This window comes from Eublepharis macularius, chromosome 2, assembly GCF_028583425.1.
Source record: "Eublepharis macularius isolate TG4126 chromosome 2, MPM_Emac_v1.0, whole genome shotgun sequence".
NCBI lineage: Eukaryota > Metazoa > Chordata > Lepidosauria > Squamata > Eublepharidae > Eublepharis > Eublepharis macularius.
This window is the reverse complement of record NC_072791.1, coordinates 214,591,298-214,607,735: the sequence shown is the minus strand read 5'-3', so window position 1 is coordinate 214,607,735 and position 16,438 is coordinate 214,591,298.

Below are 16,438 nucleotides of genomic sequence, written 5' to 3'. Positions count from 1 at the left end.
TTTGGGAGTCCACATATGGGCATAACAGATGGCCAAGGGCCAAGTGGTGGTCTTAGATGGAAGAAGGAGGACACCCACTAGCACTCGGCCAAAGGCCTGGTGGAACATCTCCATTTTACAGGCCCTGCGGAATTGTAACAGGGCCTGGATCTCCAGTGGGAGAGCATTCCACCAGGCTGGGGCCAGGGCAGAAAAGGCCCTGGCCCTGGTTGAGGCGAGATGGATGTCCTTCGGGCTGGGGACCACCAGGAGTTGCTGGTCTGCAGAGTGCAACACCCTGCAGTGGACATAATGGAAGAGGCGGTCCCACAGGTATGCAGGTCCCAGTCTGTGGAGGGCTTTAAGCACCAAGGTTAACACTTTGAACCAGTGCACATGTTTTCTTTTGGTCTCTGCTTTACAAGGGGCAAATAGGGATTCTCAAATACCTTCCTGTTCAGCTCACATTCTGTTTGCTGGTTGTGAAAAGGGAGCTGGTTTTTCAGTGATTGGATTAATTGAAAATGAGGCATACTGACCAAAGCATGGTTGACCTGTAACTGCGCTCCTCTGGGTCATTAAGCTTTGGACTGTATGGTGGTTTATTATTAGATATTTATATGTTGATTCTGGATTTTCATCCTTCGGCAAAAACGTCCCAAAATTTTATTTCAGTGTATTTTAAATTTTATCTTGGTGGACATTTAATTTTTCTTGTATTTTTGCGATGACTTTTTACTAACACAATATAAATTGATGATGATGGTTTGTCTGTTCATTAATCCATTTGTAGATGCTGGGTAGGTTGTTTCCCTCTGTTCCTTCTAAAACCATAACTGGCTTTTGTGCATGCACATTCTCACACAGCCTAGCTGAGTTCTACCAACCTTCCTCTCCATCCTTGCAGTGCAACTGCTCCATTCAACAGGTAATTTGTAAGATGAACGAACGGATGAACGAACGAATGAACGAACGAATGAATGAACGAATGAACGAATGAACGAATGAATGAATGAATGCTGGGTTTTAATAAAATCTGACCTTCCAATATTCATCTAAGAATGACATAAATGGCTTCTGATTGGTTTGAATCAGCAGCATTTTGTGCATATGTAGTTTTGCAAAAAAAAAAAAAAAAAAAGGAATGCAAGCCTGTTCAGCAGGCATTCGTGGTTGCTCAGCATGAAGTGAACAAGATGGGTAATCAGTTCAAGTGAGGTGACACTGCAGCCGGAGTCACCCCTCCCTCACATTTCCACCCACACCCCTCCCATTGTTCTCTAGATTGCTGTTTGTTAGCTTGTTGATGGGCCAGTATATTGTTTTATGTGCTTGCAAGGCAGAGTCTCTGCTTCTCTTCAAATGCATTTGGGAATGGAGTTACAGCCATTTGCTTGTATCTTGAAGCAAGTAGCTAAGATCTATAAGAGGAGAGCTTGGCCAAAGCATCTGTTCTTGCTGGAAGGAAAGGGGTTAAAGAGCCCTTTGCCTGTCTGAAAAAGTGTATGGCAGAGCCGCACACAAGGACAGCTTGGCCAAAGCCTCAGTAACTATTCACGCTGGGAAAGAAGGGAATGAAGTGTCCTTTGCCTGTATATTTATACTGCAATAAGTCAGTGCTGGCACTTCAGCTTTCTTCCAACCCCTAATTAGGGGTTTCTGGCACCCACGGCTGCCCCGCTGCATGCATGCACAGAGTGCACATGCATGCACCCGACTGCATGATGACGTCACTGCATGTGATGTTATCATGCAGCAAGCCAGCCCCATTGCCTGGCAGGCAGCTGGGATGGCACATGGAGGCTGCCTGTGCTCCCAGTCGGGTGCAGCATGTGGCTGGGGAAGTTCCGCATGCTGCCCCAGACACCTGCCACACCTGGCCCATGGCTGCTGTGCCTGACCGGGTGTGTGTTGGCAGTGGCGGCGTGGGGCAGGAGGGCTGGCAGGCTGCTGCAGCTGTGGCAGCCTGCAGCAGCCCCCACTCCTGGCACCCCCTCCAGGGACCCCTCCAGCCCCCCAGTGCTCAAGGTGGGGGCCGGACCTGCCTCAATGGGCGTCCCGGCCCTGCCCCTAATACAGCCCTTATTATGAGTTAGTTACCAGCCAAAAGCATAGAGACATGTAATATGTGAACTAGTGAAACTTCCACTGCACAGATGTATTCCACTGGGATCTCAGCCACTGACATGTTCATGTGCCTCTGCAATCATAACCTTTGCACAGTGTGGAATGATGGTTTCCAGTTTCCCTTGTCCCACTCTCCACGGAGGGTAAGTACTGGCTTTTGTGAGAAAGTGGTTCATAGACAACTTATCTTTCCTTGTGGGGATAAAACGTGAAATCCAGAACCATCAAAGTGATTGAGTGTGTTGCAGGGGTAGGCAAAATGAAACAAACAAGCCAGAAATGCATCTGGAAATCACTGTTTCATTTGGTTAAAGCAGCTTCTGAAAGGAAAACCAAATCTAGGGAACCAAATTGTAAATACACCCTCCCACAAAGTGTGTGTGTTTAGTTTTGGTTGCCATTTCATAGCAGTAGCAGCATCTTAGTTTCCTTAAAGGCATTCACCTACGGGCTCCCAAGGGGAGAGAGCTCTTACCTTATTAATTAACTCTGTTGGCAGGAAGGAGGAATGGGCACAATGGGCATGAGTGTAGCCCCCCCACCTCCACTGCTACCAAGGCAGTGGCATTGTCTCCCTGCCAACTGGGTGAGTCCTCGCAAGGGAAGACCCGCCTCCTCTTATAGGCTTTGGAAATGTTTGGAAGGGAGAATGGGCAGACTTCAATCATTGGCTGCAGATACTTCCCTGGGAGTAAGCACTATTGAATAACCTCTGAGTAGACCTGTTTAGGGAAGAGCATTTTGGTTGCGTCAGGGAGAGAGGAGCAAAAGCAGTCTGTTCAATCCATTGAATTCTGGAAGACTACAATCATGGGCTGCAATTCTAAAGACTCTTCCCTGGGAGTAAGCACCATTGAATAACATGGGATTTATATCTAAGTAGACCTGTTTAGGATTGCTTCCCCCGTCCTGTGAGCCATTTGCCTACTTTACACTTTCAAAAATAATCCCACTTGTCCACAGCAAAAGGAAAACTTATGGAAAAGCACACATCTGTTTAGGTGAGGGGGTGGTGGTCAAACAATCATGCTTTGTCCCTGCTCACCTGCAACTAGAGCATTGAAAATTGGCAGTGATTAATGCAAGAATGCCCATTCACTGAGGAAACAAAATCTCACAGCAGAACGAAACATAGCACCAACAGCAGCCTGCAAAGGTAATTATTGATTGGCACTGTGAAAAAGAAGAAAAGTGAACATAAAGAAGAATTGTTTTTAATGCCATCACCACCCTGCTGCACATTTGCATCCAGCTACCCACCATATTGTGCACCCCCTGACACTCGGCTTCTCCGCAGACCGTTGTTGTGTGTGTTTGTAGTGTAACTGAGGGAAAGCTTGGCAGACTGATGATTTAGAATGAGGACTGTGTTCTGTATGAATTTGGTGCCATTAAAGGCAAAAACAGCTGCCCCAAAGAGCTTGGAAGCCCTTACTGCAGAGAACGGGGCCAATGCCCTTGATCCCAAAAAGCCCCAAATGGATGCACAATATGGGCTTATGACTTGGCTTGGCTGGCAGCAAAGATCTCAAAAAAGTTGACCACCGCTGGGTGTGCAGAGCAGGATTTCAAGCAACCAACTGCATCCTATTCTGACGCTTTCAGGTTGGTATGTTTGTCCTCCAGGCAACGTTGCTCTAAGGTTTTAAAAAGAAATCATGTTGAGACTTGCTCAGAAACAGGGAAATAGCTTTTTCTCACAAATGTAATCCTGTATAATAGCAGAAAATAGCATTTCTCCAAATCAGAATTGAATTAGGAGCCACAGGCAAAGCTTCCTCCCCCTGCACAATGGTGCACAGTCCGTTTCCCAAGGCACGAAAGGGTTAAGCAGTCCCCTCACGTCTTCATATCGATAAAAGTTTCTGATCCAATTTGTCACACGCTGTCTGGGAGGAAAGGTTCTCTGATGTGCTGACCAGCAATTTCAGGCCTTGGTGTGACTGAGAGGGAGCGATCATTTTACATTAATGAAAAGGTACAGCGGCACCAGTCCAGCTTTGAACTCTGGGATTTATGAGGCGTGCGGTTTTCACATTTAACTGCTCACAGCTTTTTATCTTGATTCCATTTCAGCAGCTACAGGATGCAGAAGCACTCCACAGGGTACGTCACATCCCGTGCTGCTTCAATCTCTGCATTACATGAAAGGTGATCTGTCCTTCAAGATGGAGGCAAGGAAGGGAAGCCAAGAGCTGCAGATTGCAATCATGGAAACAATGAGGCTGTAGATACTTGCCTGAGGATAGTATTGAATTCTGGGTAGAAAGACTCCTGAATAAACCACAAAGGCTTGGATGTCATACTGAATCAACAGTGATAGAAGAGATTCATATTTGTGGAGCACAGCTTCCTCTTCCTACTTGTGCAGTCAAATGCCCCCAAGAGCTGCTCCCCCCCCACCGGAACAATAAGAGGGGGGATTCAGGGGCCTAGTACAGGAAGGAAGAATCTCTGGACATTCTCCTGCCTTTGGTCAGCTGAAATACTCCATGGGATCAAACGGTGGTTGCCATCTCTGTATTGGTAACCCCCTGGAGATTCAGTAGTGGAGCCTGGGGACAGCAGAGTCTTGGGAGGAGAGAGACCTCAGAGGAAGATAATGCCATCCAGCCCCCTTTCCATATTAGCCATTTTTTCCAGGGGGACTGAGCTATGTCATCTGGAGATCAGTTGGAATTCTGGAAGATTTCCAGACCTCACCTGGAGGTCGGCAACCCTAGATTCAACCCATACATAGGATTGAGTTGTGTACGGAGTAGGGATGTGCGTTTCGGCATTCTGAATGCCGAAAGAATGCCGAAACAAAAGTGTTTCGGCATTCTTCAAGAATCCCGAAACGTTTCGGGGAATGCCGAAACGTTTCGGGATTGCCGAAAGAAAAACCCGAAACGTTTCGGGATTCTTTCGGCATTCTTTCGGCATTCGAGAATCGCCATTTTGATTTTGCTAGCCGTTTGCCTTAGCAAGCGGCTAGCAAAATCCTGCTGGAAGCAAAGGCTTCCTGCAGGCTCTTAGAAGAGGGGAGGGGGGGAGAAGGAGTGAATCACTCACTCCTTCTGTCACCCCCCACCCCTCTTGCAAAGGAGGATAGGGAATCCTGCTTTGCCTTGCAAATGCAAGGTGCAAGCATTGCATTGCACTTTGCATTTGCAAAGCAGCAGAGATTCCCGCCAAAACTAACAGGTAGGGGAGGGGGAGCAGGAGGAGGGTGGCTCTTGGAGTGTGGGTGGGGAAAGGCAGGGGACTGGGGACTTTAGGAGTCACCAATCCCACTGCTGCATTCTCATGCCAGCCAATAGATTTAAATCTTTGGCTGAGGCTGCAGCAGGGGATTTAAATTTGGAGCAAGACTGTCTGGAACACTTCTGTTGCTGCTGCTGCTGAGCTGTGACCGAGAGAGGAGAAGAAGAGAGACTGCACCTGGAGCCTGGAGGACATCTGCCTGGAGGATCAACTGTGCTGGACATCCTGAGAGGACACCTGGTAGGCCTTTTTAAAATTTTTGTAAATTTTTTTGATGCTGGGCAATGTGCTGCTGTGGCCTGCCTCTGCAAAAAGGTGTTGCAGTTTATTCTTGGCATGGCCTGGGGGACAGGTTGGGCAGACAATGTTTGATGGTGGGGTGGGGGTTTCAGCATTGGTTGTTGTGCTTGCCTTCTTTAAGCTTGATCCACTGTTTGAAGATTAAAACCAGAGTGTGCCAGCTTCGGGCCTACACAGGCCAGAAGCCTTTCTTCTGGCTGGCTCTCACAGTTGTGCTTCACAATCTGGAATGGTGTGGCTTGCCTTTCTGTGTCTGGTCCCCTGCTAGCAAGGATTCCCAACAGGCTCCGTCCTGATCAACTGTGCCAGCCTGTGGGCCACACACAGGTATGGCCTGGGGGACAGGTTGGGCAGACAATGTTTGATGGTGGGGGGGGGGGTTCAGCATTGGTTGTTGTGCTTGCCTTCTTTAAGCTTGATCCACTGTTTGAAGATTAAAACCAGAGTGTGCCAGCTTCGGGCCTACACAGGCCAGAAGCCTTTCTTCTGGCTGGCTCTCACAGTTGTGCTTCACAATCTGGAATGGTGTGGCTTGCCTTTCTGTGTCTGGTCCCCTGCTAGCAAGGATTCCCAACAGGCTCCGTCCTGATCAACTGTGCCAGCCTGTGGGCCACACACAGGTATGGCCTGGGGGACAGGTTGGGCAGACAATGTTTGATGGTGGGGGGGGGGGTTCAGCATTGGTTGTTGTGCTTGCCTTCTTTAAGCTTGATCCACTGTTTGAAGATTAAAACCAGAGTGTGCCAGCTTCGGGCCTACACAGGCCAGAAGCCTTTCTTCTGGCTGGCTCTCACAGTTGTGCTTCACAATCTGGAATGGTGTGGCTTGCCTTTCTGTGTCTGGTCCCCTGCTAGCAAGGATTCCCAACAGGCTCCGTCCTGATCAACTGTGCCAGCCTGTGGGCCACACACAGGTATGGCCTGGGGGACAGGTTGGGCAGACAATCTTTGATGGTGGGGGGGGGGGGTTTCAGCATTGGTTGTTGTGCTTGCCTTCTTTAAGCTTGATCCACTGTTTTAAGATTAAAACCAGAGTGTGCCAGCTTCGGGCCTACACAGGCCAGAAGCCTTTCTTCTGGCTGGCTCTCACAGTTGTGCTTCACAATCTGGAATGGTGTGGCTTGCCTTTCTGTGTCTGGTCCCCTGCTAGCAAGGATTCCCAACAGGCTCCGTCCTGATCAACTGTGCCAGCCTGTGGGCCACACACAGGTATGGCCTGGGGGACAGGTTGGGCAGACAATGTTTGATGGTGGGGGGGGGGGGGGTTTCAGCATTGGTTGTTGTGCTTGCCTTCTTTAAGCTTGATCCACTGTTTGAAGATTAAAACAAGAGTGTGCCAGCTTCGGGCCTACACAGGCCAGAAGCCTTTCTTCTGGCTGGCTCTCACAGTTGTGCTTCACAATCTGGAATGGTGTGGCTTGCCTTTCTGTGTCTGGTCCCCTGCTAGCAAGGATTCCCAACAGGCTCCGTCCTGATCAACTGTGCCAGCCTGTGGGCCACACACAGGTATGGCCTGGGGGACAGGTTGGGCAGACAATGTTTGATGGTGGGGGGGGGGGTTTCAGCATTGGTTGTTGTGCTTGCCTTCTTTAAGCTTGATCCACTGTTTGAAGATTAAAACAAGAGTGTGCCAGCTTCGGGCCTACACAGGCCAGAAGCCTTTCTTCTGGCTGGCTCTCACAGTTGTGCTTCACAATCTGGAATGGTGTGGCTTGCCTTTCTGTGTCTGGTCCCCTGCTAGCAAGGATTCCCAACAGGCTCCGTCCTGATCAACTGTGCCAGCCTGTGGGCCACACACAGGTATGCTGCTTTGGCCAAGGTAACCCTTTTTGGTTGCTGGCCTGGCACTCACAGTTGTGCTCCACAATCTGGAATGGTGTGGCTTGCGTTTCTGTGTCTGGTCCCCTGCTTGCAAGGATTCCCAACAGGCTCCGTCCTGATCAACTGTGCCAGCCTTCGGCCCACACACAGGCCTGCTGCTCCGGCTTTGGTAACCCTTCCCGTTTGCTGGCCTGGCACTCACTGTTTTGCTTCACATTCAGGTTGTTTATCGTTGGTGGACCTCTTCTGGACTGGACTGCACTTGGTGGACATCGGCCTGCAGATCTCTGCGTGGAGGATCAACATTGCTGGACATCTGCACTGGTGGACTGGTAGGGTTGTTGTTAAATTTGGTTTTTGAGCTTATGTCTGCTGCTGTGCCTACCTGCGAGCATATGCTTTGGCTCTGTCTTTATGGCTTGGGCCGGGGGGGGGGGGGCATTTTCTGGTTGGGCAAGAGGATATTGTTTGGGGGTTAGGGGGGCCAGCATTGATCGCAGTGCCAGCTTTCTTTCATGTTTCATTTTTCAAGTTTGAGTGTGGGGTGGGCATGAACTGCTGTTTCACAGGACTAAAAAATGAGTGTGCCAGCTTCTGGCCTGCACAGGCCAGAAGCTCTGCTGGGTGGATGTGTTTTGTTTTGCTGCTGGTTGGCCCTAGCCTTTAAGGGGGGGGGGGCTGACTTGGCTTGTGCAACGGGGCCTTGAATTTTGGGGTTGCGTGTGCGGCGTGTGGTGTTGACTCTGCTAACATTTCCAATTTTCTTGACAGCATCGTGGAGGAGAGGAGGACCAGCTGCAAGACCGCCTGAACATCGCTGGACTGCAGGACTGGTGTTAGTGTGAGCGAGTCCGGGTTGACATTTGGGTGGCCTTGGGGGTGGGTTCTTGCTAGCTTGGGAGGGGGGAGGCTCATCTTCAAAACACCACATCCACACCCCACACCGACATACCACAGATACATCGGTCCCGCTAAATAGTGTCTCTTAGGTAGGTAGGCCAGTTGGTAGGTGATCAGTGGATAATTGCCCTCAACATAATTATTAGGGAAACCGAGCCTAGTTTTTTTTAAAAAACTAAATAGGGACTCAGCAGGGAAAGCATTGGTGAGTGAGTGTTAGGTTTGAATTCTATATATATATATATATATATAAAAATTTGTAATAGCTGTCAATAGGCTTCCCATTAGTGCCCCCATAACTAGGGTTCCACTGCCCATCTCTGGCACCCGTGGTGGTGCCAGGCCGGCCCGGGCATACTAGTGTGTGAGTGTTTAAGGCTTTGTCACCTGTTATTGGGGTTTAGGGCCAGCTCAATTCCAGAGGAATTCAGCTGATTGGCAGGCTCAGGTTCCCTGACATAAATAGGGTTGCTTAAAAAGGCACTTGATTGTTCATCTCCAAGTCACAGAGCCACTAGAAGCACAGATTTAGAGCAGGTTAGTTAGGTCTTGAAAACAAAGTTGACCTTTGTTTTCTAAATCTTTTCTGATTAGTTAGGGTTGAATTTGGGAGGGGAAAGTATGTCGGAGAGGAAAGCAGAGAGGGGCCCCGGGGGAAAGGCTAGGGAGAAATCTAGAGGGGAGGAGGGGAGGGGGAGGGGGACTGCTGCGGCAGCCCCTCCATCTGAGCGGAGGAGGCCCTCCCCTGCGCTGCTGCCGTTCACCAGCCTGGCTTCTGGTGACAGGAAGAGGGTTCGCAAGACTCTCTTTCCTGAGGCAGCTGCTGGAGGGCCACCCCCAACCCGGGTGCGTGAGGCAGGGGCTGGCACTGGGCAGGGGCCTGCTGCTGAGGCTCCTCCTCCTCCAGTGGTTGCGAGCCAGCTGCTGGAGGAGGGGCAGCATGTGGTGTCTCCTGGGATGGGCGCGGAGCACATGACTTTCCCTGCGCTCCCGCTCACCCCAGGAACCCGGAGGATGTTGGAGGAACTGCCCGTGAGACCCCCCCTGGGGCGGTCCACCCCAGTTTCCTCTGAGGCCAGCAGCAGGCCTCTCGCGGCTGTGCAGGAGGAGAGGACGCGGGAGGAAGAGGCAGAGACTGTGGTGGAAGAGCCCACATCTCTGCCCCTTCAGCCTCGTCCATCCCCACCTGCCCGGCCGAGAGTGGGACACGGTGTGTCCGGCCAGAGCACCTCACAGGAGGTGCCGCAGGGTGGTCCCGAACGCGCTTCTCCTGGGAAGCGTGGGATGCCCTTTTCCTCCGAAATCTGGAAGCACTTCCAGACAACGGAGGATCCCCGAGCAGCCCTGTGCCTGCATTGTAGGCAGCGCGTCAGCCGTGGCAAAGATGTGTGGCATCTCTCCACGTCTGGGATGAGGTACCATATGAAGAGGCACCACCAGGCGGTGCTTCTTCGGGAGGAGGGTTCGAGTGGCGCCGCACGGCCGCCAGCTAGCCAGAAGGAGGCAGGCTCCTCTGGTGCTCTCCCCCCAAGGGTACCTGCAGGAAAGGGACGCCAAGCCTCTCTCCCGGAGATGCTTGGTATGCAGGGCGCTAGTGTGCCCAGAGAGGGGATCCGGAGGGCGAGCAGGCGCATCACGCGCCACATCGTCAACATGATAGCAGTGGATGGGCAACCGTATTCCGTAGTTGAAGACTTCGGCTTCTCAGGGCTGCTCCAAGATTGCTTTCCCTGGTACGCCGTCCCTGCTCGCACGTCGTTGAGCAGATCGGTGGTGCCCTCGTTTTACAGGGCTGCCAGGGATCATGTGAAGGCACAGCTGTCCCGGGTTGCCGGGAGAACTGTGCACTTCACATCGGACATCTGGACCTGCCCAAGTGTGCAGCAAGCGTACCTCTCGCTTACTGCTCACTGGTGGGAACCCGAGTCGGTTCTGGGTGGGGGCCGGGGGGAGGTGCCTAGCACAGCTAGACAGGGAAGGATGCGAGACCGCCAGGCCGGCTACTGCAAGGCCTTGCTTCACGCCGAGGTGCTCGACGTGTCCCACACGGCGGAGAACATCGCTGCCACCTTAAGGAGACAGTTGGACGAGTGGATAGGCCAGGGACCCGCCACCGTGGGATGCATGGTGACGGACGGTGGCAAGAACATGAGGGCAGCGGCGCATCTAGTGAGCCGAGAGAGCGTCTACTGTGCCGCTCACAAGCTTCACCTAGTGGTGAGAGATGCGCTGGGGTTGGGCTCCTCGAAGGAACCCGTGGATACCCGGACCCGTGAACTCCAGTTACTTGTCCAGAAATGTCGGAGGCTCACGGGTCACTTCTCGCGCAGCGTGAAGGCCACGCACGAACTGCGCCAGACACAGGTCAGGACAGGTGTGCCAGAGCACGCTCTGATCACTGACGTCAGCACTCGCTGGAACTCCACCTGCGCCATGCTTGAGCGCTTGGTGGAGCAGCAGGCCGCACTCCACGCGTGGCTCTCCGAGCACCGCGGTGCGAGTCAGGTGGGTGAGTTCAACCGGGAGGATTGGCTCACCATCACCCAGACAGTGGAGGTCCTGAAGCCCTTCAAGGACTTCACTGTGGCGGTCTCGTCAGACACGGCGACCCTCGGTCTGGTCATTCCCCTGGTGCACACGCTCCAGAGGAATCTGGCCACCCTTGCAGACCGGGTCGCGCCCCGTGCTGACCTTGTTCCAGCGGTGCGCGCATTAGTGAGAAGGCTGCAGCAGGGCATAGCTGCCAGGCTAACTCCTCTCACTAAGGAAGAGTCATACATGTTGGCGACCATGTGTGACCCGCGCATAAAGGGCACTTTCGCCGAGCGGGACGGGAACCTCACCCAAGCCAGAGACGGGCTCTGCTCTTGGGTGAGGCGCAGGCAGGCCAAGAGGGGACGCCTGTCGACAGGGGGGACGCAAGAGGGGCCCTGCCGTGCGGGTCCCTCTGACGCCCCCTCTGCGCAGGCCCCCCCCGAGGCCACCACCGGAGTGCCGATGGAGATGGAGATGCTCCGGTGGGCCCTCGTCCCCTCTGGGGTCGTGAGGACCGTGAGAGAGGATCCGGCGGAGGCGATGGTCAGGGACTACCTCGCGGAGCCCTGCGAGTCGCTCTCCACCGATCCGCTCAGCTACTGGGCCAGGAAGGAGTCGGTCTGGCCGGACCTCTCCCTCGAGGCGCAGCGGCTGCTCTCATGCCCTCCGACGAGCGTGGAGAGCGAGCGCGTCTTTTCACATGCGGGCGACATTGTCGGCCCACATCGCACTCGCCTTCTCCCATGGAGAGTCGAGCAGTTGACCTTCCTGAAGGTCAACTCTCGCCTCTTCGATTTCTCAGGACTGGACTTCCAGAGTGACTGAGGTGAGCCCAACTTGTGGCCTGCATCCTCTATGAGTCCAATCCTTTGGAATCGCGCTCTCCCCTGTATAAAACCCTGTATATACAGTTAAAACCGGCCAGTAGAGGGAGGGTGGTTAGGAACCAGTGGCAAAGGGAAAACACCCAGCAATTTGAAAGCCCCCCCCCCAGGGTATTCAAAACATCTCCCATCACTGAGACATACCCTGTGGGACCAAATTTATTATGAAAAATAATGCCCCAGAAACATGGATTGCTACTGGAGGGAGAAACAGGTTAGATAGGGATTGCTTAGGTGTTTTTATCAGATGAAATCATTGTAAAAAAAATTGTAGAAGAATTGTTGTACTGTTTTTTGAAAGTTGATGTTCTGTTCATGTAAAAAAAAGGAAAAAAAACCAAAAAAAAATGTTGTGATTATGTTTTTTAAAAGTTGATGTTCTGTTCATGTAAAAAAAAGGAAAAAAAACCCAAAAAAATGTTGTGATTATGTTTTTTAAAAGTTGATGTTCTGTTCATGTAAAAAAAAGGAAAAAAACCCAAAAAAAAAATGTTGTGCTTATGTTTTTTAAAAGTTGATGTTCTGTTCATGTAAAAAAAAGGAAAAAAAACCCAAAAAAATGTTGTGATTATGTTTTTTAAAAGTTGATGTTCTGTTCATGTAAAAAAAAGGAAAAAAACCCAAAAAAAAATGTTGTGCTTATGTTTTTTAAAAGTTGATGTTCAGTTCATGTTTAAAAAAAAAAATTTGATGTTAATGTTGGGTTTGCATGGTTGGGGGATGCGGGAAGAGTGGTGGATGGGCACCGGCCAATGATGATCTCTCACAGATGTTCCCAGGTAAATTCTGAGGCTGGTGTGGGGGTGGGGGGAGACCTCTGCAGAACTGCTCCAGAAATACCATTGTCCAGTGCCTTGGAAGTGCCCAGTTCAGCTTTGTGTGTCTGAACTGAAAGCACAGCCACAGGAAATGACATAGGTTCTGCTGGACCCTGTTGCAGTGGTTCCCCCCCATTAAGTCGTTTTATGGAGGGAGAGTTGTATTAGGCTGGTAGTTATTATGATCATCTTCTGTTTCCATGCCCTGTTGTGCCCGCTCACTATGTAACCTGTTGTAATGTTCAAAACTTTACTGTTTGTCCATTTCAAAAAAAAAATTGTGTTTAAGATTCTCTGATGTGTAGTTAATTGTGTTGTGTTGTGCTATGAGGGACAATAAGTGTAATATGTTGTGATTTGTTGACCACTTGTAATTTGAAAATGAGAAAATAAAGGTTTTTTAAACTTAATGATTTTGTGTCTGTGTTCCCTTCTTTGATGGGAGGTTGGTTCCCAGCATGGGGAACAATGGGGCAGGCTGGCCAGCCTGTTCCTGGGGTACTCGGTGTGGGGCAGCTGAGGGTGGTTTTGGTTCTGAGAGGGGCTGAGTGGAGGATTTGGGTCTGTGTGTGGCAGCTGGGGTGGGGGAACTGGGTTTGTGTGGGGCTGAAAGGAGTGGACTATGGGGGATGAGAGCACTGGTCGTCCCTTTTGCCCAAGTAGGCCCCTGCTACTGTCCTGGTGTGGGCTTCCATGCCTCTATCAGTTGCTGGCCCTCCTTTGCCATCTTTTTCAGAAATTTTCCTAGGGCTGCCAAACTCCTGGTTGGGCTTGAGTTCAGGTTAGAGAGAGTAGTTCCCTACAGATAAACTGGCTGCTTCCAAGGGCAATCTCTTTAGAGGGCAAATGCGGACCATGGATTCTGGGGGAGATCCCTACTCAGATTTTCCTTTGCACAAGTCCCACCCCCAAATTGCCAGTAACTTCCAAGGCCAGAGTTTGCCACCCCAGAGAGATCCCGTTCCCACCCTCTTAGCCTTGGCATGAAAGTTGTAGCCCCCATGGAACGCTTCCAGGTTCCTGATTCCAAGCCCAATGACACCAATGTAAGACAATCCAGACCTCCATCAAAAATGGATTTTAAGTAGCAGTGGGATTGGGCTGCATTTCAGTCATTCACATATCTGGTTGTGTTCCCAAACATTTAGCTTATGGTTTTTTAAATCGGCGTATGGCACTTAAGGACACTTTTAAATGGTTCTAAAAACATATTTTTATTATGAAGTATTTAATGTGGCATTGATCAAGGGCAGGCCTTTTGGCCAAATGAGCAGTATCAGTACAGTAAAATTTAGACAAAGCTCATAGGAGGAAAAAACATTCACACTGTGAAGTGGGAAGAAAGTTTCAATTTACATGTACCATGGACTCCGAAAAAGACATGTCCAGACCAAATCAGGCCTGCTTTCTCCCTTGAAGATATCAATTGATGATAGTGCTTATGTCACATCATGAGAAGACAAGGTTCACTAGAAAAGACAATAATGCTAAGAAAAATTGAAGGCAGTAGGGAAAAGAAGAATACCCTAGATGTGGTAGATTGACTTCGGTTTGCAATACATGGACAAGGTTTTTGGGATACTGTGGAGCTCAATATAATTCTAAAGTACACCACAAGTGATTTGAATGCATAAAACATACAGACACATACACATAAAATGTATATACCCCCTCCCCACCAAATTAAAGGTTTATCTTATGCCCCGGTTTTCTCCCCCATGGGAACCTAGAGTGGTTTACACATTGCTGTTCTCCCTTGATTTGTTTCACCCTCATCACAACCAGGCTAACAATAGACAGCTGCTCCATGCCTCACATTGGAGTGACTCCACCGATGGCCTTCTTAGTTGTATGAGGGGGTGGAGGGGGGGGGAGGAAGGAAACAACGCACTCCTGCCCACTCTATCTGGGGCCTAGGTTGCCAAATTGCTTGGCCTTGGCAAGGAGCCAGTGGTGGGGCGGCACTGGTTCTGGGGCCCCGTCAAGAACATTTGTCCAGGGCCCCAAAATCACCTAGACTGCCTCTGGAAAACACAACACAATTGTTTACTTAGGCTGAGCCAAGAACATCCATCAAGCCTACAAGGCACAGAATCAGAGTCTGCCAGATTCTAGACCAACTCTCTAGCCATTGCACTACAGTGGATATCTAAAAATTGTTCATACCCCCACCAGCAACTTGAACATTTTTCTCCAAAAGGCACACAACTTGGCTGGGTCTCAAAAAGGACTATGATGCATGGGCCTGTCAATGCATACTGGTACTAAGGCTCTGGCCGGGGGGAGGGGGGCATTGTGCCAATGCCACCCTGGCTTTGGAAGGGGACAGTAAAATAGAAGAAATAATCTAGCTTCAGTGCCTCCCCCCCTTCTCTCTCTCTCTCTCTCTCTCTATAATGTGAGTGAAAACATTACTATACCATCACTGAAGCCTACAGGATACATAGGGTCTGTTCACACACGCATGATCATTTAATGGCAATGCTCTGGCATGATGATGTCTGTTCTAGGAAGTGATGTGATCATCACACAAGGCTGGGGAGCACGCACAATTCACAGCAGGCAGATTTGGGCCACAAGGGATCCTGCTTTGGCCTGCAGGGCCCAAATCAGCCCACTGCAAAGCACAGGCATACTCTCAGGGCAGCCAGATGACATCAGTGACATCACGGCAGCAGCCCCTGGAGCGTACCTTGAAGGCTCATTCACTGACTTTCCCCCTTCGGGGTGATAGGTGAGAGTGGGGGATCCCCCACCAAGGGGAAACGGATCACTAATTGTGTCTGAGGTTGTGGAAATCAAATGGGTCATATTGCTTCTGTCTTTGAGGGACTTACATGCACATTATATTTAACTCCAGATTTCTTGATTGTCAAGGAATGCATGTGGTGGGGGGTGGGGGGAAGGGTGGGAGAAGGGCCCCTGAGGGTGAGGGTGGCATTTGGCATGCAAAATGCCACCCCTGGCAAGACAAGCCTCTCCCAGCTGTCAGTGGTAGAGATGAGAGCAGAGCACCTACTTGGGGAGGCCATGAAATGGCCCCCCCAAGTGGGAGCAGGCTGAGCCTTGGTGGGGGGATGGGAGGAAGGGTGGGAGAAGGGCCCCAGAGGGTTGGGGGGGGGATTTTGTTGCAGTGGTTCCCCCCCATTAAGTCGTTTTATGGAGGGAGAGTTGTATTAGGCTGGTAGTTATTATGATCATCTTCTGTTTCCATGCCCTGTTGTGCCCGCTCACTATGTGACCTGTTGTAATGTTCAAAACTTTACTGTTTGTCCATTTCAAAAAAAAAAATGTGTTTAAGATTCTCTGATGTGTAGTTAATTGTGTTGTGTTGTGCTATGAGGGACAATAAGTGTAATATGTTGTGATTTGTTGACCACTTGTAATTTGAAAATGAGAAAATAAAGGTTTTTTAAACTTAATGATTGTGTGTCTGTGTTCCCTTCTTTGATGGGAGGTTGGTTCCCAGCATAGGGAACAATGGGGCAGGCTGGCCAGCCTTCTCTGCGGGTGGTGGGGGGGTCAGGGGGGTGGTTGTCTGTGTGCCAGGGCAGGTGCTCTTTCCCAGGGACGATTTGGCACTGCCACCATTGTGGCACCCCTTGTCTGTGCAGAACTGCCCTGGGAAAGAGAGTTTAGGGGTTCCCAAAAGGGGAGGGCAGGCCAGCCTGTTCCTGGGGTTATGGTGGGTGTGGGGCAGGTGGGGGTTGATTTGGGTCTGTGAGGGGCTACTGGGGGGATTTGGGTCTGTGTGTGGCAGCTGGGGGGGAATTGGGTTTGTGTGGGGCTGTGAAGGGTGGACTTTAGGGGCTGAGAGCACCTACTTGGG